This window comes from Phoenix dactylifera, chromosome 4, assembly GCF_009389715.1.
Source record: "Phoenix dactylifera cultivar Barhee BC4 chromosome 4, palm_55x_up_171113_PBpolish2nd_filt_p, whole genome shotgun sequence".
Lineage (NCBI taxonomy): Eukaryota > Viridiplantae > Streptophyta > Magnoliopsida > Arecales > Arecaceae > Phoenix > Phoenix dactylifera.
In genome coordinates, this window is record NC_052395.1 from 3090607 (window position 1) to 3116377 (window position 25771).

Sequence of the window (25771 nt, forward strand, 5' to 3'; positions counted from 1 at the left end):
AGGAGGAGGAAGGGGGGGTGTATGAGAAAATCTCAAGGGCAATATGGTAATTACACTAAAGGTTAGTTTGGGTATTTTCTTTTTGGTTTTTGGGGGTGTCCTGAGCAATAGGGGGGGTGTATATAGAACTACCCTGGAGAATTCCATCTCGTACAAAAGGGGGGCCGAACCGCCCCGCCCGTAGCAAGCCTCATACTGCCACTCCAGGCCATCGTCCGATGGCGGTCTCCAAGAATCCAGAAACTCCGATCAAGAACTGTCGAAGGCGTCGGAGCTGCGCCGGACGTCGGCCTCCTTATCCTCCTCCTCCGCCGCCTCTCAGGCGGTGCCGAACTCGTCTTCAAGAACGGGCTCTTCTATCACTGAGAACTCGACCGCGGCATTAGATGTCGATTCTAGGGAAGGAGCAGTCGGCAATGGAGATCTAAAGGGTCGGATCAGCGAGGGGAGCGATTTTGGTGAGGAGAGGAAGGCGAGTTCGGGATACAAGGTCGGGAGCGGTGAAGTTCCGGTGGGGTTTGTGGACCGGTCTTCCGCGCAGGTGCATGTGAGAGTGGTGGAGAGCCCGTTGATCTCGGATGCGATCTTTCAACAGGTTTGCGTTCTCTGATGAATGCTCTTACTTGGTTCTTGATTTTGCCGCACTTGTGTTCGTATCTTTTTTTTGTGAAAAAAGTTCTGTTCATACGTTTTCGTAAGCTGTTCTTTACTGCATTTGGGTGTCATTGAATTGGGATTGTTTATTTCAAAGCTTGTAAAACTTAACATGTTACAGTATTAAACATCGTAAGAGTGGTGTTTTATTTTTTTTTCTTTTTTCTGTCCGCGCCGGGGGGGGGGGGGGGGGGGGGGGGGCATTGAAATAGTAATAAACAGATGTTATATGCAATCTAGAAGTATGATGCACTGAGTTGAAACATTAGTAGGACCCATGAATGATGGTTTGTGTGGTACGGAATAGAGGGCCACTTGGATAGACATGTGTAGAAATCTTGTGGCCTCAAGAAATCCTTTCTACTTGATATTAGGGGTTATTGTGGTCTCAGATTAGAAGGAAAAAATTGTTGTTGAGAGACGGACTGAAGAAATTGAAGTGCAGTGACTGATTGGTTTGGTAGGTATATATGATCCAGAGGGAGAGCAAGCACCAATCTTCGAGATTTTTTTTTTCTTTTTTGAGAAAAAAAGGGAGGGGTAGACCCACCTACAACGCACCAATTTTTGAGAATTTAAACTTCATCACCATCTGGTTTGGTAAGCTGCTTTTCATTTCCAATTAGACAGCACAGGCACCACTACGTTGTAGGTACAGCATGCTGAATCAATAACCTGTGTCATGGCTTGCATTTGGAGGGTTGTACTGCTTATGGGGATTGCCATCATTGCATTGCATTCTTCTTGTTGGGGGAAAATAAATCGCCCTGAAGCACGTGAGCAGATCACCAGCACGTGACTGAAGGCGCCCAACTTGGAGGCGCCCGACCTGGAGGCGCCCGACCTGAAGACGCCCGGCTCCAGAGGCGCTCAACCTGAGGGCGCCCGATCTGAAAGCGTCTGACCCAAGGGCGTCTGACCTGGAGGCGTCCGACTTCAAGTTGCCCAACTGAAAGTCCGACCTCAGGGCTCTCGACCCGGCCCCTGGCCAGACACCCGATTCCGAGACCCCCGACCTGGGCACCCGACCTCAGCACCCTCGACCTCAGAAGTCCGACCTTGCTACCCATCTGTTGCGGTCACATCCTTCTACAGCTCGACCGGGGACCATGCCCTGCTACCGTTGTCAACAATTAATGCGCATGGCCTCCGCAGATCTCCGGCTCACTCAACAATTAATGCGCATGGCCTCCGCAGATCTCCGGCTCACTCAACAATTAATGCGCATGCTATCTACGGATCTCAAGTCCTTCACGGCAAACAGCTGACTTATTCGGCTACGTCCGATCAGCCACGATGACTCACCGGCTCCGGCCTGATCTCCTACGGCAATGTAATAATTCACACGATCGTGCATTAATTCAGACGACATGCTCAATTATGACGGTAACCCGTTCGCCCCGTTACATCACAGGTATACCTGTATCCCTCTATGAAAGAAAAACCCCTCCTCCTTAGAGGGGGTTGGACCCTAAAAATTTCTGAGACATATTTCCTCTCCTCCCCTACATTTGCCCCCTCTGACTTAGGCATCGGAGGGCCGGCGCCGGAAACCCCGGCCATCGGCTTTTTGCAGATCCTCCTGAGGACGCCGACCGCCGACGGACCGCCGTCCGCCATCTCAAGCCGGAGCTCCTCCTTCTCAGCCGACGGCCGCCCCCGGGTCCAATTTCCAGCAACAGTTGGCGCTAGAGGAAGGGACCGAGTTGTGGCTATGAAGTTGAGAAGCAAAGGAGCCTCCAATGCCTCCTGGCATCTCCCACCAAGTCTTGGACATTCTGTCCAGAATTCGCCATCTCCGGCTGATCCAGTTCCCCAAGTCCAGTCGGAGCAGTTCAACATCCTGGTGCAGCAGGTTCAAGCCTTAGTCGCAGCCGTTCAAGGCCTGCAACGTGAGGAAGCCCCACCTGTGCCGCCTCTGCAGGCCCAGGTCCAGCCAGTGCATCCTCCAAACGGACTGGTGCCCTAAGGCCAAAACCTCCACGGCTCCTCGAGGGCCAATAATGAAGAACGATGCTGTCGCCAAGGCTCAGCCCGGGCGTCTCCCCGGAGAGAATTGCCAGGGAGGAGCATAGACAGAGGGCCACAGCTCTCGAAAGCTGAGTCAGCTCCGGACCGACATGAGCCGAAGCAGACTACTGTAGCAATCCCCCAGGCTGGGGAGCTCGACAGGAAAGTCGAGAAGCTTGAGCGCCAGATCGAAGCGCTCCATAGCAGGAAGGCAAGGCGCGAGGGCGACTTTGAGTCTACCACCAAGTACTCCTTTTCACACCAGATCGAGGATGAGCCGGTCCCACCGAGGTTCAAAATGCCCAAGTGGAGCCCTACAACGGAACTACCGACCTCCTCAATCATTTGGAAAGTTACCGAGCCCTCATGGCGTTGCAAGGGTCCTCGGAGGCTGTGCTCTGCAAGGCCTTCCTAGCGACTCTTTGGGGAACGGCTCGGCTTTGGTTCTCTGGACTGAAGCCGAGCACGGTATTCTCTTTTGAGCAGCTCGGCAAGCAGTTCGCCACCAACTTTGCTGCCAGCCGGCGCCAGCGGCGAACGTCGGATTCCCTCCTGGACGTCAAGCAAAAGGAGGGAGAATCCCTCAGAGAATACCTCGACCGCTTTACTGCTGCAACCTAGGAGGTCCGCGAGCTCGACCAGTCGATAGCCATGTCAGCATTAAAGACTGGAGCTCGCTCCTATAGATTCCTCTTCTCCATTGAGAAGAGCTTCTCCACCGACTTCACCGAAATGCTGGCCCGAGCTCGGAAGTATGCGAAGGCCGAGGAGGCTATCGCCTCCAGGCGGGGTGCGACCGAGCAGGCCTCAAAGAAGCAGAAGCGCCGTGAAGAGCGTGGCCGCTTGAGAAGCCGATCCCCCCCGCCGAGATAAGAACCTGCCTCGGCTGAGGAGCCCACCTCGACAGCGGGGACAGCCTCGACCAAGATCTCCGCCTCGACCGAGATCTCCGCCTCGACCGAGATCTCCGCCTCGGCCGAGAATGCCCTCGGGGAAGTACGAGGATTATACTCCCCTCAATGCTCCCTGGGCGCAAATCCTAATGGAGATTGAGGGTCGAGACTACTTCCGACCTCCACCCTCGATGCGGGATCCAGGAGCTCGGCGCAATCCCAGGAAGTATTGCCGCTTCCACCGGGACCACGGCCATGACACGGAGGATTGCTTCCAGCTCCGGGACGAGATCGAGGCGCTCATCCGCTGCGGAGTACTCAACCGGTTTGTGCGGAACCGGCATGAGGAAAGGAGGCCAGTAGAAAATGCTGCACCACCTGAAAATCCAAATGACAACAGGCCTATCGCCAGCACCATCAACACTATCGGAGGAGGGAGCTCAGCTGAAGATCCAACCGGGAGAGGGACCCCTCCGAAGCGCCCGCGCACCTCCGAAGCCATCTCATTCTCGGACAAGGACATGGAAGGAGTTGAGACTCCTCATGATGACGTTGTGGTCATCTCCATGATTGTAAATAAGTTTGATGTAAAGCGTGTCTTAGTTGATAATGGAAGCTCGGCAAATATTTTGTACTACCATGCCTACCAAAAAATGGGGTTGACGGAAAGCCAACTTCGGAGAATGAACGCTCCACTGGTCGGATTTATCGAAGATTCGGTCCCGGTTGAGGGCGAGGTCAGTTTTCTTGTCACAGTCGGGCTCGCCCCCCGAGAAAGTACGGTGAGGACGGACTTCTTTGTGGTCCGTCTGCCTTCGGCCTACAACGCCATTTTTGGATGACCAGGGCTTAATGCTCTCCGAGCTGTGGTTTCGACTTATCATCTGCTCATGCGGTTCCCCACCGACCAAGGAGTAGGCGAAGTTCGTGGGGACCAGTCAATAGCTAAGCGGTGCTATATGGCAAGCCACAAAACAAAGCAACCGGCTAAAGCACCAAGCCAAGAGGAACAAACAGCCGAGGCGCCAACCCAAGCATCAGATCAGGCGCTGCCCATCGAAACCTTGGAGGTGTGGGACAACCCCTGGAAGGAACGGGTAGAGCCTGGTGAGCTTCTTACCCAGATTTCTTTACAAGAAAATTGTCCAGAGCTAATCGTGCAGGTCAGCTCCGGCCTGAGCTCCCTCGAAAGGGACCGCCTGATCGAGTTCCTTCGGTCCAATATGGATGTCTTCGCCTGGTCGCCCGCCGACATGCCGGAAATTGACCCCGAGGTCATGGTTCACCGACTTCAGGTGAAGTCGACCTGCAGACCCGTGTGGGAGAAGAAACGGGGCTCCGCCCTGGAACGACAACGAGCAGCGGCCGAGGAAGTGGACAAACTTCTCGAGGCTGGCTTCATCCAAGAGGTCTCCTATCCAGACTGGCTCGCCAACGTGGTCCTCGTGAAGAAATCCAACGGGAAGTGGCGCATGTGCGTGGACTACACCGACTTGAATAAAGCCTGCCCAAAGGACAGCTTTCCACTTCCCAGCATCGACCAGCTCGTCGACTCCACCTTGGGACACCAGTTGCTGACCTTCATGGATGCCTTCTCGGGATATAATCAAATCCGAATGGCGCCAGAAGACGAGGAAAAGACGGTCTTCATCACCGACAAGGGCCTCTATTGTTATAAAGTGATGCCGTTCGGGTTGAAGAATGCCGGAGCAACATACCAAAGGCTGGTCAGCCAAATTTTCAAAAACCAAATAGGCCGAAACATGGAGGTCTATGTGGACGACATGCTGGTAAAGAGCCGAACAGCGGAGGACCATGTGGCCGACCTCAACGGGACATTCTCCACACTTAGAAAATATCGGATGAAGCTCAACCCTGCTAAGTGCGCTTTCGGAGTCACCTCGGGCAAGTTTCTTGGGTTCGTGGTAACCCAACGGGGAATCAAAGCAAACCTTGAGAAGATTCGAGCAGTGTAGGAGATGGTACCGCCAAAGACGGTCAAGGAGGTACAGCGGCTCACCAGGCGGGTTGCAGTTCTGGGAAGATTTGTCTCCAAGTCGGCCGAGCGGTGCCTCCCATTCTTCAAAATCCTCAAGCGACCGAAAGACTTCTTATGGTCGAAGGAATGCCAGCAAGCTTTTGAAGAGCTTAGGTGCCTTCTTGCTTCTCCGCCACTACTCACCAAACCCCAGCAGGGTGAGCTTCTCTATTTGTACCTGGCCGTCTCTCCGGTTGCGGTAAGCTCGGTCCTGGTCCGAGAAGAGATCAAGACAATCTTTGCTCTGGTCATCCCGGCCCGGAGGCTCCGGCCCTACTTCCAGGCCCACACTGTGGCCATACTGACCGACCAGCCTATGAAGCAGATTCTGCAACACTCGGATCGCGCCGGGAGGATTGCCAAGTGGGCAGTCGAGCTCGGGGAGTTCGACCCCGAATACCGTCCGAGACCGGCGATCAAAGCCCAAGCGCTCGCCGACTTCATCGTGGAGTGCACTTTGCCGGACGATCCCGAGCTCTCACTCATGCCAATGGAGGAGACCCCGAGGCAGCCATGGATCCTATATGTGGACGGCTCCTCGACCTCGGGGGGTAGCGGAGTAGGCCTTATCCTTATAAGCCCAGATGGTGTAGTTGTGGAGCAAGCCCTACGCCTCGAGTTCCCAGCCTCGAACAACGAGGTAGAGTACGAGACGCTTATCGTCGGGCTCAAATTGGCAAAGAAGCTGAAAGCCGAGGACCTGAAGGTCTTCAGTGACTCCCAACTGGTCGTGAGCCAGATCCTGGGGGATTTTGAAGCAAGAGAGCCATCGATGCAGAGATATCTCCAAAAGGTGCAAGACCTCACATCCACCCTGGGCTCCTTCAATATCCAGCACATCCCCAGAACAGAGAACCTAAGGGCAGACCTACTGTCGAAGCTGGTGACCTCCCGCATGAGCGAGTTTCCCAAGGCAACAATGCTCGAATATCTCCAAACGCCCAGCACGGAGGAGCCTGAGCCGACCCTCTGCATCGAAACCGAGCCGAGCTGGATGGACGAGCTCATCAGTTATCTACAAAATGAAGCCCTTCCCAATGATGAGCTCGAGGCTCGCCGAATCAGGCGCCTAGCCTCCCGATATATATTATATGAAGGCAAGCTCTACCGGAAATCCTTCACCTCTCCTCTCCTCAGATGCTTCCGCCTGTCAGAGGCGGACTACGCCATGCGAGAGGTTCATGAAGGGATATGCGGAAATCATCTGGGAGGCCGGGCACTGGCCCACAAAATCTTGCGCCAAGGATACTATTGGCCCATACTTCAAAAGGATGCAACGGACTTCGTTCGAAGGTGCGATCGATGCCAGCGGAACGCCAACATCCAGCGCTGACCCTCGACTCCACTGACCTCGATCAGTGCCCTCTGGCCATTCGCCCAGTGGGGGATCGACATCCTGGGGCCATTCCCCTTGGCAACCGGGCAGAGAAAAGTTCTGGTCGTCTCCATCGACTACTTCACCAAATGGGTCGAAGCCGAACCAGTGGCCCGGATCACTGAGCAGAAGATGCGGGACTTTGTTTGGAAGTCAATAATCTGCAGATTTAGATTCCCCCGCATCCTTATATCTGACAACGGCCGTCAGTTCGACAACGTCCGTTTCAGAGAATTCTGCTCCGAACTTGGCATCGATCACCGCTTCACCTCGGTCGCCCATCCACAAACAAATGGAGAAACTGATGTGGCGAATCGTACCATCCTCCAGTGGCTCAAGGCCAGGCTTGACCGATCTAAAGGGCAATGGGTCGAAGACCTCTACAATGTCCTTTGGGCCTACAGAACCACATTCCGACTTCCTACCGGCGAGACCCCCTTTAACCTGGCATATGGAACGGAGACTGTCATCCCTCTGGAAGTTGTACTCCCTTCACCAAGAGTGGAACATTACGACGCAGCCTCCAACTCCTCCCAACTCAGGGGCAACCTGGACCTCATCGAGGAGACAAGGGAGGCAGCCCGAGTTCACATGGTGAGATATCAACGAAAAACGGCACAGTACTACAACTCTAGAGTAAAAGCCAAGCTCTTCAAGGTAGGAGATCTCGTCCTCAGGAGAGCAGAAGCTTCTCAGCCCACCGAGCAGGGGAAGCTTGCCCCGAACTAGGAAGGACCATACCAGATTGCACGAGTCCAGCGGCCGGGAGCATACAAGTTGGAATCCCTCGAAGGGACTCTCATTCCACAAAGCTGGAATTCCGACAATCTTCAGATGTACTACTAATAAAGCCCCCAGGGGTCTTCAATGATTGGGAATACAACTCTCGCCCCCCTACTTATGATAATTCGCTTATAGCTCTCCCTTAATTATTCCATACTCTTCCTGATATTGGGACGCTCGTGATTTTCAGAAAACCCGACCAAGCTCGGATGCCCGACCAAGTTTGGATGCCCCAGCCAAGCCTGGAATACTTCGCCACGTCGATGTCGAGCTCGGTCTCGATCTCCCTCAAAAATCCCGACCAAGATCGGGATGCCCCGTTGAGTCGACAGTGAGCCCAAGCTCCCTCGACCTCGGAAAGCGTCACCAGGTCGACAGCGAGCCCAAGCTCTCTCGACCTTGTGTTCGATCCCTCGACTAAGGTCGGGATGCCCCGCTGAGTCGACAACGAGCTCAAGCTCCCTCGACCTCGGGAAGCGTCACCAGGTCGACAGCGAGCCCAAGCTCCCTCGACCTCGTGTTCGATCCCTCGACTAAGGTCGGGATGCCCCGCTGAGTCGACAGCGAGCCCAAGCTCCCTCGACCTCGGGAAGCGTCACCAGGTCGACAGCGAGCCCAAGCTCCTTCGACCTCGTGTTCGATCCCTCGACTAAGGTCGGGATGCCCCGCTGAGTCGACAGCGAGCCTAAGCTCCCTCGACCTCGGGAAGCGTCACCAGGTCGGGAAGACAACAACGGGGTAGTACCTTCGCGGACCCCCGAGGCCTTCAACAACGGGGTAGTACCATCGCGGACCTCCGAGGCCTTCAACAACGGGGTAGTACCTTCGCGGACCCTCGAGGCTTTCAACAACGGGGTAGTACCTTTGCGGACCTCCGAGGTCTTCAACAACGGGGTAGTACCTTCGTGGACCCCCGAGGCCTTCAACAACGGGGTAGTACCTTCGCGGATCCCCGAGATCTTCAACAATGGGGTAGTACCTTCGCGGACCCCCGAGGCCTTCAACAACGGGGTAGTACCTACGCGGACCCCCGAGGCGTGTGCAGGCGCACCCAAAGCGGACTACAGGCCAAAGAGCACCGCTGAAAGCCAACTTCGAGGCGAAGTCGCTTACCTTAACAATAGATATCCGGCTCCGATGGTGCGAGAGGTACATCCTACCCAGCACCTACACCATTGTGCTTACTTGCTCATATTACAGGACGGTCGACAAAACCATGACTAAGGCCAGGATGCCCTCCTGAATCGATCACGAGCCGAGGTCCTCTCCACCTCGCGTGTAGTCTCCTGACTGAGTGCGTGAAGCTCCTCTCCGCCAATCTCCAGCTCAATCTTAGCCCGGGCTCCCCCCGGACGAAGGCTTTGCCAAGTCCGAACGTCGGCTCAAGCCGAGACGGCCTGTAACGACGACTTCGAGCTCCGCCCGATGATACTATGGTCGAGCCCAGAAGTGCCAAGTCACTCACTGTATGTAATGTCCGGGCCCAATACAGTCTGGGCCCAATACTGTAGGGCCCAGTTGAAGGGTATTGGGCCAGGGAGGGGTTAGCGGGCCACGCTGGCCCAGGAAAGGCAGACTGTTGTCTTCCCCTGAGGGCTGAAAGGATAGGACCACCAGATGGCCAACGGAGAGACCCCCACAGACATGCAAAAACGGGAGCCCGCCACCTCCTCCCCCTCGGCCACTGAGCTGTGAGCTGGCCTGAGGAGGAGGGGCAGCTGGTGGCTTCCGGAGCAGTGAGGAAGGAGAGAACGCCACCTCTCCTTTGGGGTCAAGTCATAAGCCCGATATTTAAAACCCCTAAGATTTGCTAACCCCTAATTTGATGTACCCTCCCTAAACCTCTAACCCTTTGGATCTACTGCACCAGAGAGCCAAGCCTTGGAGCTGGAGGCGGAAGGGACCTTGCAGCCCTAGGAGAGGAAGGAGGGAGCTTGCCGAGAAGGAGGAACTGCCCAACTCCAATCAACCTAATCAAGGTAAGGGCCCTGTAAGTAGGGTTTTAGGTAGGAAAATGGGGCGAGAGAAACCCCTCTGTGGGGTGTTCTCCCCTTTGTTTCATCCATTAAGCAGAGGGGAGGAGACCGGCACAGAGGAGACCGGCACAGAGAAGACTGGCACGGGAGAAATAAGAGGACCCCGGGTCGGGCCCACAGGCCGCGGGCCGGCCTGAGGGCGGCCCAAGTCCAGGCCCAACTGCCACCAGGGCCGAGCCCAACCGGACTCGGCCTGCGGGTGATAGCTCGCGGCCACCGCCGCCCTAGGGCTGAGGGGCCGCCGGGTCTGGCCATGCCGGCGATAGACGCGGCCCCAAGGCCGCCAGCCTCAGCCGAGCCCCCGCCTCTCCGTCGGCGAAGAGGTGGTGGCGCGGCTCCCACACACAAAAAAGGGGGGGGACAAGTACTTACCTCGGACCACGGCCTTACCTCGCCGTGGTCGGAGCCGGTGAGGACCCCCGAAGGAGGCCCGGCCTCGATCTCACCTCCCGGCCTTCCCCCTCTTCTCGGGCATCACTTCGGAGAAGGGGAAAGGAGCCGGCCTCCCGCTGCCGCCGCCCCGAAGAGAGAACACCGCCTCGGCCGGTAGATCGGGGGAGCCTCGCCTCCCTGGTCGCCTGCGAGGGGGGCGGCGAGGAGGGAGGAAGGGGGACCGGAGTTGAGGGAGGACGGAGATGGGTTTCGAGGGAAAGCGAGGGAGACGAAGAGAGGGGCGAACGAAAGAGGCCGAAGCCTCTGGAACCACCGAGAAGGACCCTTGACGGGTCTGCCTAGCGGGTCGGATTCGAGTCCGGATCCAAAACCCGTTAGGCCCAAATGATTCAAATCGGTTTGGGTGAGTCCAATGAAAGGTTGATCCAAGCCCAATCGAATTAAATGGGTCAATTAAGCCTAAATTGTGTTGGGTCTGAACCTGACCAAGCTTGAATGAACCCAAATTAAGCAAATTGGGCTAAACCCGAATCCAATTTAACCCAGTTCAGCTGGGTCCGAACTATGTTCATAACTTGTTGACTCCAGCAGGCCCAATTAGCCCTAAATCAGGCCCAGACCAGGCCCAATTAAGTTGGCAGAAGGCCAAATTGGCTAGGAAAGAGTGGACCTAACCACAAACCAAGCCCGACCCTTTCATCAGAGGCCCAATTAGGCCCTGTAGACTCAAATTTACTTCAATTGGACTAAAATTTATGACAAATAGAGGATAATGTGAGTTTTATAATATGATTTTAGGAAACAAAGACTCGTCATCCGGGCTCAAGAAATTGATAACAACTTATTGTAAGTAATCCTATCCTAATCCTACTTTGGATCATGTCATATTATTAATATTTTCCTAAGTGTTATTCAAGTACATACTTCATGAATGATATGTTATGATAAGTAACTTGCCTGATTTAGAATTTATGGCCATATATGCTTTACGATTAAGCTGATATTTTAAATCATGCATGCAAGTTAGTTCAACAAAAATTTCCTATTTAGCCGAAGGGCACTACAAATGGACTCAAAGATGCTACTGATCGAATGCAACTGAGCTGGCCTTGCTCGTGGCCGAGAATGACTGAGCCTGCCCCGCCAGTGGCTGAATAATAACTGAGCTGGCCCCGCCAGTAGCCGAGACTGACTTTGCAGTAGCATCCGAGAGAATGGACCACGGCATATCGGGGGCACGGTTTCATATGTATACTTTATGAAAATTTTTGCTTGACTCGAAATACTGCTTTGTTTACCCAGCATACATATTTTGCCATGATAAATTGTTAGATAATATGCATGTCAGCTTCTCAAACCCTGAAAAGCATGTTCAGAATTTTAGTTGATCCGATAAGATTATGCAGGATTACTTACTGAGCCGCGTAGCTCATACCCGTTCATTTATATTTTTCTTTCAGATCCTCACCACTGATAGCTGTCAGAGACACTTTAATTTGGTATCAGCTCTTCTTTCCTTTGGGGTAAAATAAGTATACTTTTGTGTACATAAACTACATAGAAGCTCTGTATTTGGGTACTGACCAGCATGTTGTACTAAGAATGCTTTCATATATAAAGATGTGGTTGGTTTGACTACCCTGTTATCCATGTATGAGGCTTCGTGCTATTGTGGCGGTAGTCGGCAATAGCACGGCCGTGTCATGGATCCGGATCCGGGGCGTGACACTGTAAGTTCTGATTCTACTTGTTGATACTCCGACCAAGTTCGAGATCAAAAAGCACGGAAGCTCCAGTGATAGCCCGACCACGGTCTAGGATCTCTTCGGAGTCCGACTTAAAGCTTTGACAAGCTTATTCTGGAAGCTGAGCCCAAAGACTTGGCGAAATTTCCCAGAGGATAAACCTAAATGCCTAGCGGGATCTCTTCGGAGCCCGACTTTAAAGCTTTGACAAGCTTGTTCTAGAAACCGAGCCCAAGGACTTGGCCAAATTCCCGGAAGCTAAGCCTAAAGGATTAACAGGACTTCTTCGGAGCTCGAGCTCAAGGACTTAGCGAATTTTCCTAAAGTCTGAACCCAAAGCCTTAACGCGATCCCTATCAGAGCTAAGCCTGACAATCTAGCGAATGCTACCGGAATCGAAGTCTATGGATTTAGCCGAGATTGAAGACTTAGAGAAATTTGTGGGAGAGGAATTCAACTTAAGCAACCAAGGTAAAAGTTTACCTACTATGCATAAAAGAGACAAGCACAAATTTAGAAAGAAGCTCTTCATTAGTAAAGGCCTAAAGGCGGAGTACAAAATTAAGGTTCGGCCGTATTCAAGGGCCGAACTCGCTTACAAAAAGGGAAAACAAAAAGAAAAGGCTAAGTCCTAGGAGGCTGCGCCTTCATCGGCGCTAACATCGGGATCATCCACAACGATCACTGGGGGGTCTTCGGCAGGAGTTGGCTCGGAACCCTCCGCGGCGGCCTCAGATGGAGCTTCGCCAGCGGCCTCGGGAACGCCCCCAACAACTTCCCCAGCGGGAGTCTCTTGAGCCGTTCGCTCGGCCGCGCCAGTCTCGGCCTCGAAGACCTCGGCCTTGGCGATCTCTTCCTCAGCCTCAAGGGTTGCAGGAAGATCGAACTCGCTCTCTTCGCCGATCCCCGACCTAGGCCGAATACCCCCAAGGTCGAGCTGGGGGCAGTACCTGTGCATCTGCCTCCGAAAATTTTCGAAGCCGCGGAGAAATCCGTCCACGGCATCCTCCTCCAACATATCCCGGAACTCCTCCGATTCCTTGAAGAGTTCCACGGCATTTTGGGCCTGTTCCAGCGCCCTTTTCTCTCGAGCCTCGAGCTGCTCGATTTTCAGGCGAAGGACCCCGCCCTCGTATTTGTGGCCGGCGGCTTTGGCACGGGCCTCGGCAAGACGCGCCTCGAAGGCGCGCAATTCCGACCTCGCCAGAGTGTGCGCGGCTTTCTCCTCCGCAAGCTGGTCGAGCGCTGATCGCCGCTCGGCCTCGGCAGCTTCCATCCACGCGATGGCCTCCGCCCGTGCGGCCTCAAAGTCGGTGAGCCTCTTCTCGGCCATCTCCAGCTGCCTCTAGAATCACCGAGCTTCATTCTGGCATCCCGAGGCTATGAATACCAGTGTGTCGATCTCGTGGAGATGCTGCAGGAAAAACGACGATAAGTAAAAATGAAGGAAATATCAAGTGAAGGAAATAACCAGGGCAAGAATGAAAAGGTAACTTACCCGAGCAGCATTGCAGTAAGTCTGGTCAACGATGTCCCCGAGCGCGATGCCTTCGAACTCGGCCCGGTCGGCTGGGAGCAACGCGCGGCGAAATACCGCGTGCGCGACATCACTGTTGCGGAGGGCCGAACTGCCCTCATGGATCGGGGACTCCGGGTCGCTAGATCCCCTCTCGGAGCGGTCTCCGGCCCCCGACGAACTCGGCTTATCCGAGCTCGAAACTCTAGGGCCCCCGCTCGGCTGGGGGCCCGAGCGTCGCATGCGAACAACTGGCCGACCTGGCCGCTGAGAAATGGGGGCGGGGCAAGCAAGGGTCGCCGAGCCCGTCACCCCCCGGGAACCCGAGCTCGCCTGCTCGGTAACCGGGGCTTCAACCCGGACGGACCTGGAGGGTCCGGCCCCAGAGCCCCTCGCCTCGGCAGGGGCGGAAGTTGAGGCCGACTTGGTCTTCTTCCTGGGCTCGGGAAGAGCCCTGCCAGCTTCGGCCGCCCTCCTCTTGAGTCGGGAGAAGAGCGCGGTGTTGCTCGTCACCATGTTGGGAACGTCTGAAAAAGAAGAAAGATTCTAAATGGTAGATCAGTGCTAAGAAAAGAAGGAAAGAAACAAATAAGACAAAAAATAGCAGAATAAAGAAGGAGCAGTGCGACTGCTCTTACCCTCGGGGCGCGCCGAGCTCAAGCCGACGTTCACCAAAGCCTCCTCGCTCAGAAGCCGGTCAGAAGGATATCGCCCCCGAGGCCGCGCAGGGCATCAAATGCCCTCTGCTCGTCCGCCGAGAGCTCGGTGAGCCGGTTGAGGGCCTTGAGCCGGGGATGCCCCCATCTCGGATCAAATCCCCACGAAAGCTCGGAGGAAAGGAAGAAAAACCTCCCCTTCCACTCATGAATAGAGGAAGGGGCACCTCGGAAGAGTGACATACCGCCCCGAAAGGCGAAGTAAAGCCACTTCCCGTCCGCCGGGTTCGACTTCAATAAGAAGCACCGGCGGAAAACGCCTATCAGGGTCGGTATCCCGTGCGCAGGGCAGAGGGATACGAACCCGATGATGGTCCTCCACGAGTTCGGAGCGAGTTGTGCTGGGACGAGTTGATACTCCACCAACAACTCGTTCACAAACTCGTGAAGAGGGAACCGCAAACCGGCCCAGAGTGTCTCGACGTACACTTCGATCCGACCTGGAGGAGGTCTCGTTACCCGGTCCTCCGACCCCGCGAGCTCGAGACGAAACCCGGGCCGAAAGAAAAAATGGGAACGAACCAACTCTAGTTCCTCCTCGGTTAAGGTAGACCCAACCTCACCGGGACCACGACCCATCCCAGAAAAGGAAAAAAACGACGGAGAAGACAAGGAACAAAAGGAGAACGAAGGAGAAAACAAGAAATAAAAGGAAATAAAAAGAAGAAGAAAAGATCCTTCGAGCTAATGTGGGAAAATAACCTACTGTGGAACCGCCGGAAATCGCCTCAACACACCGCCGGGGAGACTCGGTCGCGACAGTCGAAGAAAGAAGGAAACGAAAGGGAGGGAAAAAACAGTGACGGCTAAACGAGACCTTTCTAGGGCTAAGCTAAGGGGTTTATATAAACCCTCCCGACGGCCCAGATCGGCGGGACTGGATCCCGCCTTCCGTCCAGATCGTGCCACGTGTCGGCCCCAAAAACCGAAGCGACATATTTAATCTGGATCGACGCTTCGAATACAGAATCAAGGCAGCGTCCCATCGGATCCCGGAGCCCCATTATGAGCCCACCACGCGAGGCGGTCTCGAAGGACGAAAGGGCGTCGCCCCATCTCCTCTCATTAAAGATGCCCCAAAGTGCGCGGAACGCCGGAATAATTTAAGGCTCCCTAGCCCCCACTAATGCAATAAAGGCAACTACTTTCCGAGCCCGAGCTCGTGAACGGCTCGAACTCGGAAGTCGGGGGTAGTGTTGGGGGAAAATAAATCGCCCTGAAGCACGTGAGCAGATCTCCAGCACGTGACTGAAGGCGCTCGACCTGGAGGCGCCCGACCTGAAGATGCCCGGCTCCAGAGGCGCTCGACCTGAAGACGCCCGGCTCCAGAGGCGCCAAAACTGAGGGCGCCCGATCTGAAAGCGTCTGACCCAAGGGCGTCGGATCTGGAGGCGTCCGACTTCAAGTTGCCTAACTGAAAGCCCGACCTCAGGGCTCTCGACCCGGCCCCCGGCCAGACACCCGATTCCGAGACCCCCGACCTGGGCAACCCGACCTCAGAAGTCCGACTTTGCTACCTATCTGTTGCGGTCACATCCTTCTGCAGCTCGACCGGGGACCATGCCCTGCTACCGCTGTCAACAATTAATGCGTATGGCCTCCGCAGATCTCCGGCTCACTCAACAATTAATGCGCATGGCCTCCGCAGATCTCCGGCTCACTCAACAATTAATGCGCATGTTATCTACGGATCTCAAGTCCTTCACGGCAAACAGCTGACTTACTCGGCTACGTCCGATCAGCCACGACGACTCACTGGCTCCGGCCTGATCTCCTACGGCAATGCAATAATTCACACGATCATGCATTAATTCAGACGACATGCTCAATCATGACGGTAACCCGTTCGCCCCGTTACATCACAGGTACACCTGTATCCCTCTATAAAAGGAAAACCCCTCCTCCTTAGAGGGGGTTGGACCCTAAAAACTCCTGAGACATATTTCCTCTCCTCCTCTACATTTGCCCCCTCTGACTTAGGCATCGGAGGGCCGGCGCCGGAAACCCCAGCCACCGGCTTTTTGTGGGTTCTCCGGAGGACGCCAACCGCCGACGGACCGCCGTCCGCCATCTCAAGCCGGAGCTCCTCCTTCTCAGCCGACGGCCGCCCCCGGGTCCAATTTCCAGCAACACTTCCCTTTCTTTTTAGGCCCTTTATCACCTTTTGTCTCCTTGATTAAGCAGCAGGCTCTAATTTGATGTTTTCTCTTTTTGTTGAACTTTAATGGCTTGCAAAATGTAAAATGAGATACTAAGTTTTTCTGGATAAAAAAATTCATGGTCGAACCTGATTACTGGTTAAACACTTAAAGCATGTCAATGATTATGCCTAACTTAACTAAAGATTCTGATGTGCTGTGTCCATGGTTCTCATTTAAATGAAAATCTAAAGGTTCAAAAGTCAAGTTGTGGAAACCCCTTACAAACATTCTAGATTGTTATATTTGTAGGACTTTAAAGATTGGTGAAGCAGGATTCATATTTCTGTATTTCTAAATGAGGTTAAGGGCATGAAGCTTTTATAGCCTAAGCTACAGGTTTTCTACTTGATGTGATGTACTGATGTTTTAGCATATAATGGCTTTAGGCAGCTGTTGTTTGTTTTACCTACTGCCCTCTCTCTCTCTCTCTCTCATTCCCTCTCCCTCCCTCCCCCCCCCCCCCCTCCCCCCTCTCCCCGCCTCTTTCTTGTGCACGTGCTTACTGTGCTTCTTTATATTCTCCATGATCTCCCTATTCTTCTTGATTTTATGAATTATGAAGGCCATATGACTCTGATTCTATGCCTTTGTCATTAAACAATGCAACACTATCAGGTGCTGCTTGATGCCAGCCATGCTCCTGTGTGCAGATAGGGATAGGAGATGCTGTATATTTTTACATTATCAAACATAAGCACAATAATCAAATGAACAAGTTTGTGGAAGGGTTCCATAAGGTAGTATAATGTGTTCTAGCAGAATTTTGTAAAAATGAGATATTTGAGGAGCTACTTGGCAGATAACTGAAAACATTTTTAGGATGCTGGCTATGTAAGACATGTCTCTGGGTGATTGCCAATTATGTTTTGGTGACTCTGCATCTGCCTTCGGTTTGTACAAGCTTATTCTGTTCCTAAAGTTAGATATCATGATTGCCGTGGATGAGAAGAGTGTGAAGCACTTGAATCTTAAAGTATGTAGAAGTAGAGGCACATTATGAAGTCGATAATCATTTATGAAGGTCCGAATGAGCTAATAGTTCATAATGGATATCAAGAAATTTACCAGATGGCTGTTTCTTTTTATTCTTTATTGATCCATGCTCATGTTAGCCAGGCCAGGAAGCACAGCCCAGGGCTTTTCTTGATAGGCAAGCACTGGATGCATCACCAAGTGGATGATATGGAATTATGGTGGTTCTTTTGTAAAGTCACGAGTCTAATTAATTTTTGACTAAATTATGGTGCATGGCTCTCATTATTGACCGTTGTTTAACTACGCTTGTGAAACATATTGCTATTTGTATGATTTGCTTCCCATCTAATCCTGATCTTGTGCTAAGATTTGATGCCATCTATGGCAGAGCCATGCAGGTCTCTTCAACCTTTCTGTAGCAGTTCTGATTGCAGAACGGCAGGCTTATTATTGAGAACTTGATGCAGGTTTGCTGAATTTCCATACCTTATTCCGGCCAAAAAAAGTATCCTCTTGTCTGCCTCATGTTTGTATCTGCTTTGTCAGAGTAGTGTTGATCTTTTCTCCTTTTCTTGCAGTATGGTTTACTAATAGGAAGTGGATTTTTTTTTTCTCAGTTCAAGATTTCTGAGAGATTGGCCACTCCTTATATGTAGGTTCTGGAGTTATTGTTCTTGTTTTTCTTGAGAATGTTACTAAATTCTTCATCTTGTTTTCTGACTTGGCATTCCTCTAATATTTGTAAATGACAGCCTCACTCTACCTGTTTTCCCTCTTGGTGCTTACATGGTTGAAAAGTTGGCATATAGAAAGTTAATTTCTGAACCTGTAACTAGTCTTCAGCCATTAGCTATTAAATGTCCCATGTCAAATTCAACTTATCCTTTCTAATCAGGAATTATCAGGCCAGTAGGTAGATAATCTATTTTGGCCAGTTGCCCATTTAATTATTGTTATATTGCATCAAACTGTTGTATCCAAATATTAAAACAGTTATTGCCTTCTTTTATATGTATCTGCGATGAGTGCATGTTCTACACCTTTAAAGTTATGATTAAAAAGTGTATACATTAACTTAATGAAGCTAAAAATGACTCTATCTACTCAGAGCCTGCTTTATGAATACTTTCTCTCATTCAGTTAATTCAGGATTGTCTTCCCCTATCAAATATACTTAAACCAAGGTCAATCCATATCATTTTATAAAGAGCATGCCCCATGTTCATTACTTCAAATGTCAATTGTAGAATCTATACTAGTTCATGATGAACTACTTGCTCAACAGTTCCTACTTGCTGATAAATTAAGAATTGCTGCAAGGAGTATACAGCTTAAAGTTCAGTGTGTAAATCTGCAGTAAAAATGATTATTGTATCATATATGCTTTTACAGTTGTGCATTTTGTTTCTTTTATTTTTTCTTTACCCTGCAATACATGCCATTTTCACTTTGTTGGATGTTATATTGGTTCTTCCTTCATGATTCTTCATTTCACATGCACGATCTAACAGATTACTGCACTATGGGTCCTGGCACATGCAATATTTTGATTATTTCATATGTTGTTCGTTTTGCCACCACTATGAGCTTTGTCAAGAAAAAGTCTGTTAGTCTGCTTATTAGTGAATTTTGATTGCAGTATTACTGTACCATGTTTTTCTTTCTTTCCTTTTTTTTTTGGTGATTGGTATATCATTTTAGTGACTAAATCTAGTTGGTAGAATGAGTACTTTTGGCCTATGAACTTTGCTTTATTATTCACAGCATTTGATCTAATCTTCTTTTATATATTTCTTAAACCCTTCTAACTTCTGCTAAGTTTAAAACACTGTTCAACTTACATGTTTTGCAGGTGGTTGTCTCACTTCATCTATTACTCACAACAGCTACAATCATGTATCCATTTTTCATGCTTCTAAGGTAACATTTCATTTTGGTGACCACAACATTTTCATGTGATTTCAAAAGTAGTTTGAGATATATTAGTAATCCACCCAATTTAAGTGCAGATGGGTAGTCATTTTTTTAAAAATTGAATAATCCATAGTTGGCTTGTTTTTTGATATAATTAATGATTTTACCTCATAAAATGATTATCCATTTGTATTACCTTGACTAGAGCTTCTGTGTTGCACTTTAAAAGGCCTAAGTGTTATCTTCAAAGTTAAGTTTTTATGAATATTGGAGCTTTGAAACTTATGACACCTGGGTAGTTGGATGTGACACGCTGGCACTACAAGCTGCCGTGCTACATTCATGTGTATGTCATGCTTGCTTTGGCTAAAGTGTTGACACCTTGGGGTCAAAGTGATTCATGGCATTTCTTAAACTATTTCAAGTAGGGCTGAAAATGGGCTCGAGCTAGGCCGACTTCGGGTTGGGCTACGAGCTAGGCCGACTTCGGGTTTCAGGCTAGGTTTGGGCTTAAATATAGTGCCTATTTATTTTTCAGGCTGAGCTTGGGTATATCATTGGCCCGGTCCAGGCCCGGCCTGAGCCTAAACGAGATCCGAAATAGAGCCCGATTTCAAGCCCGAACAAAGTCTTAAACCCTTCATCATCCTTCCTTGAATCTTTGAGATCACAACTATTGAATATTGGTGTTTTTAAGCTTCTATAGAATCTTCTGAAAGTCATAATAGTTAGATGCGACTCAAGAATCTTAAAATGATTAGAATTCTGAACTATCAATGAGAAAGCCGTTTGTGATTCAATGAACCATAGTCCACTCCACAAATTCGGGTAGGCCCAATCGGGTTCGGGTCGGGCCTAGGTTTTCCAAAAATTTTCGAGCCTAAGCCTGGCCCCGAAGCTCGAAAAAAATTTGGGCCAGGCTCGGATAGGAGTGTGGCCGTGCCCAACCCAACCCATTTCTAGCCCTAATTTCAAGCAAGGTTTGCAATCTCAGTACAAATTTTCGTACCGGTACCATCTTGGTATAGTGTCGGTAGGCTCGGTACGGGGTTAGTAGGGCATACCGATACTCGACACACCCCTCCCTATTGCATATTAGTTTGGTACAACTATGGTACAGTATGCATGGTGCGCATTGGTATGGAACGGTGTACCGTGTTTTTAAGTATTAAATGAAGTTAGAGTGTTCGAACATTTCTAGTGATTTATCACACCTTTCCACCACACATGCATCGAACATCTGAACTCCTGTTGAAATTAAAGTCCATCTCATAGTAGTAATTTATGAGAAATATGACAATGTTGCAGGTGTAATCCTACAGTTTTATCTGGCCTGAATTAGATTCTCTTTGTGAGTTCTGTTTGCCTAAAGCTTGTTTCATATGCATATGCGAATCATGATTTAAGGTCGTCGTCCAACTCTATTGATAAGGTGAATTGACTTTTTTCATGCTTTCTCGTTAACTAAATTTGTAATTATTGGGTAAATGTGCATGCACAACATTGTTTTATATGCCATCATGAAAATTGTTGTGTTTGGTTAGATGAATGATTAAATGAAGCAGAATGACTTTGTATTGGTAGTGACTCATACTTTTGTTGGGGAAGATAACGGATGATACAAGTGTCTAGCTGCAGAATGATGAGGAACATATTCAAAGATTTGCAGCGGCTTATCATGTAAATGTTAGTGGATATATATTTGAAGAAGAGAAATGAGCATTTAATGTCTTGCGAGAGTGGACCAGCTGTGCCACAAATCAGATTTTACCTTATTAAATTTTAGAAGATTAAGATGTTTGCACATATTGGTTGGGTAAAGCTGGAACAGGTAGTTTTTCCCCTCCTTTTGAAGGGACAAGAAGTAGTTGTGTTAAAGCCATTATTGGTGGTCTTTGAAGGGAAGGTCCATTCGTTTACGAGAGGATAAGTTAAACTTACATAGCAAGCAAATGTGGCATCGGCTAACTCAAATACCAGAAGCAATGGGATAAAAAGAGGTAGAGAATTTTGTAAGGTTATTTTAACATATTTCTCTCTCTTTGCAGCTTGTAAAGAAGCTTTTCTTATACATTCTTCTTTATATTATGATAATATGCAAAGCTTGTATTTTATTTGTTTTTTGTGTAACATCTGTTAAAGAAAACTAGAGTATTATTTCTCATATAAGAGCCAATAAAATTTCAACATATTAGTGGTTCTCTTTGATAATATATTTTCATGATAGATGTGCTTAAATTCAGGCTCATAATATACATATATAACATCATTCTTTTCAAAGATATCTCAACTTGCTAGTTTACCTTCTAATTGTTGGGTATGATGTCCTTTCATCCTATTCTGTTATTTATTGCATCGTGTATGCGTTTATAGCATCTTTTATATCAATAACGTCCTTTGTTTTTGTTTTGTAGATCAAGCAAAACTTGTTCATATTTCTTCTTTTAGATTTTTCTTTTTAAGCTAGGGACCGCTTATCTAAACCTTTACAAGTCTCAAGGTGTTAGCTTCAAAAAGTTTGGTTATTTTATAGTGGCTTCCACACTATGTTATCAAGTATTATCGAGTTGGACTTGTAGTTTACTTATGGAGGCTACTTATCTATCATATGTTTGCAAAAGAAAGTTTTTAACAACTCATTATTTTTTTTATTGATCGTTCTTTAGCTGAAGTATATATTTTTCATTTTTTTTAATTGTGAATAATCTCATGCAAGGTCGGAGGAACCGGTATCTGGCATCGTACCGGTTCTCCACCGCCTCTCCTTCTCCCTCCCTCCTCCCTCCCTCCTCCACTCCCTCTTTCTTTCTCTTCTCCTTCTCCAGCTCTAGTAGTGAGTCGTTTTTACAGTTTGAACCGTACCGGTGAGCCACCAGTACGATTCGAAATGGGCAGAACCGCCCGGTTCGGAACGATTCCACCGACCATGATCTCATGTCTTCATCTTAGTTTGTCATGATTTTTTGTTTTTTCCGTAGCCAAGCTATCCTTGGACCACATGCATCAGAAAGGGTTGGGCGATTTGTCGGCTTGTTAAGCTGGTGATATTCACAGGGGTGTTGGGCTTCATCATTGAACAGGCTGGTGGCTTTTCCTATGTTTGATTCCTTATGACTTCTACGTGTGAAAATTAAATTTGACATTAGTTTTAAGGTGACCTTTTCTTAGAGATTGAAATGTCACTAGCTTGGTTAGGGTTTCATATAATTTAGAAACTGGACTGAATTGATGAGTATCATGGCTGATAATATTTTGAGTTTTATGTAATGAAGCTCTTTAAATCCACGAGTGTTATCATTAATGCTACTCAGTTTAAAGTTTCTCAAAGCTGAACTGTTATTAGTTTGATAAGCATCATGATTGAAACTCTTGAATTAATTTTTTCGAGTATATTATTATTTTGAGAGTATCACAATTACATCTTCTGTTAATTCAAGTTTCATAATGGTGACCTTTTAATGTAGATTTTCATGAAAGTAGAACTTAATCAGTTTTAAAGCATCAGAATTGGTGCTAAAGAACTTGAAATTTCAAAAGTTGAAAATCTTTGAGTGTATCATAATAATACTCTTTCAATATAGAGATTCATGAAATTAGAACTCATTAATTTTATAGTATCATTGGTGATGCTCTGATTTAACATTTTCATTAGGTCAAACTCTTAAAGGTTACTAAAAAAACTGAATATGCATCCAATCAACATGTATCTATATAGTCCGGGCTCCCACAAAAATGCATGTTATTGAGAGGATAAATGTTATCTGTTTCATCAAGGCTGAGCCATATAGAACTCCAACAAAGTACAATTTTCTTTCTGCTTCAGAATTGGAACCAAACACATGAATTGAGTTAAGAAATTCCACTTCACGTATCCCATACCTGTTAGAGGAAGCTTCCTGTCCATTATAGGGTTACAAGTAAGATCTAGGTTACAAGACTCAAACATGCCTTCAGAAACACCTGTCTCAAAGTCCAAGTTACTTGTTCCGTATGTGATGGCATATTACTAGGCTTTTCTGGAGTGTCATTAGTGGCGAAGGGTTGGGGCATGATCTTTGAGTTGTTTAATAAAGGTTGAGTTGCATATCACCTTTACGAGGATAGTAGGCCTCTCAACATAATTTTGGAGGTGATCATATCAAAATGTTAAAGAAGCTCCGCTGTATTTTTATCATAGTTGGTTAAGGAAAACTTCACATCCATAGGAGGATCAGGATCAAATCGTAAGACTCGATTATGTGCCTTTCGAAAGGCTTGTCAAGCAAAAATGAGTTGTTCTATTTCCAAGGAACATTATCTTGGTATCGGAGCATCGGATTTGAAGCATTGAGCTCCTGCGATGTCAATTGTCCAGGACAATCATTTTCCTTCACCGATCACTTATTATTGGTTGGTGCATGCCTTTGTGCAACATGGCCATCCATCCATCTACCTAATGAAGTGGAACTTGTGCATGTCCCTAACTTCCCGACAATTGCAGTTTCTCTTGTACTCTTATAGATGATAGCCAAGACTGACACGATCAAAGAGATTCCAGTGCCCTTAGCCATTTTATTCGGAACCTGGTACTAATAAATGGCTCGAGCTCTAGAATCTTATTGGCCATTCAGGCCTTGGCTAGCATATGTATATGAGTTTAAGATAAGTTGGAATTGTCGAGAAGCAAGGGGCATGCGCAGAATCAGATCCCCTTTATCTGTAAATGGATCGCTAGCCATGTAGTATAAAGGCTTTTCTCAACTAACAACTAGTGATCAGGTAAGGGGAAGAATCTTGCCAAGGGGAACAACCTTGGATAATGTTAGCCTTCTCTTTCCTTTAGTACCTTAGTAAATCTTGCAAAAGTGTGGATCTCCTGCATAATAGTTTTCACCTGCTTGAACCCTATGACTTCAACTGTCATTTACACTAGTAGACGCGCTCATTTGCTAAGGGCATTCTCTACCTTGTGGATCATATTAAATATATGCTCTTGCAGAAAGTTACTCCATGTTACATATCTAGAGTTCAGCTCGCATTGGGAGTTCAAGTATGAAGGGCTTCATAATTGAGGTAAAGAACCAACTCCTTGTGGATATGCTGATATGGTAGTGCCTCCCATGTTTCAGTGACTAGACCACAATGTAGAACTCAACAACGTAGGTAGAGAGGTAATATTTGGTCATTAGTTTCTCAATAAAATATTTGACAGGATGTCTTGTTGTGTTAAGGACTTCTCCAATTCCTAGAGTAAGAGGCAACACATAATACTACAAATACCTTCATAAAGTTAGGGAGGTTTAGGATAGATCTTCAGTCATTCATCGTTTGATGTCTTCAAATGATCTATCGATTATGGAAGAAAGGACTCACTGAGCCGGGATCACTAACTAATACTAATAGTCATATAACTGAATAGAAAAGAACGTCATCCGTCATGATATCATAATAGAATAAAGAAGACAATGGAACAAAATCAAAGCAACTAAATTCCTATTTAATAATTAACAAGTCCAAAACAAATAAGAAACTTCAAGAATTTTGTCCACAAGATTCTAACGTCAACAATTCTCCAAATATTAAATCAAAGAAGGAAACCTAAAAAAATGCTTCCAATATTTATACTAAGAAAATAAATACTAATTCTAGGTTATGCCGAACATTCTGCTCTCTCATCTAGTTACACTCTCATAACAGTACCCCAATAGCAATTAGTTCTCTAGATCTATAGAAAAAGTAGAGACCAAATAATAAGTTCAATAGCCTAGTAAGTAATCAATATCTTAACTAGATAATTCAACTAGTAAATTAAATAAGTTTCTTGTTAATATTAAGTATATAAGCAAAATCATTATATTTTAATAAGACAAATAAAGAATACTCATAATTACTAAAGTATTCATTTTTATATTCATAAAATATTTTAAAATATTATATTTCAACTCAATAGCTTATTAGACTAACCATGCTTATACATTGTGGCCAGCCAGATAATTGCACTTATACCCTGCGGAGTGTGCTAAAATTCCGCACTTATATCCTATAGAGTAGGCTAGAATACCGCACCACTTCTATACTCTATGGAGTAGGTCAGAATGCCATATTTATACCTTGAGGCATGGCCAGAATAATGAGTTCCCAAACAATCAGAGTACTGATGTATGGCCTCCATTTAGTGGGGTCTAAAACATAGTCAGACTAAGTGTTCAGAATTCAAAATGTATCATAGTTATTTGTAAATCATAAATATGTCAAATTCCAAACAAGTATGCTCGTTCAATAAAAGATTGTTAAACATATATTCATGGTAACAAAAATAACATTTCAATTTACAATTGTTTTTTCTTTAAAACACAAGTTCATAAAATTCATGACTTGCATGTTGATTAATTTATAATTTATTTGAGATCAAATATTTATTTAGAGGTAAATAAATAAAAATAATAGGAAAGGCAAATTATTACTTATCCTATGAACATATTTAGTAAATAAATCCAACTAATTCCGAAAATTTCCCCCAGAACTTAATATCCAAAATTTTGA

At 47.9% G+C, this 25771-nt stretch overlaps 1 pseudogene; it reads left to right on the forward strand.

Annotated features, from left to right (window-relative positions):
* Positions 1 to 173: 173 nt before the first annotated feature.
* On the forward strand, positions 174 to 24888 carry LOC103712976 (annotated as a pseudogene).
* The last annotated feature ends 883 nt before the right edge of the window (positions 24889 to 25771 follow it).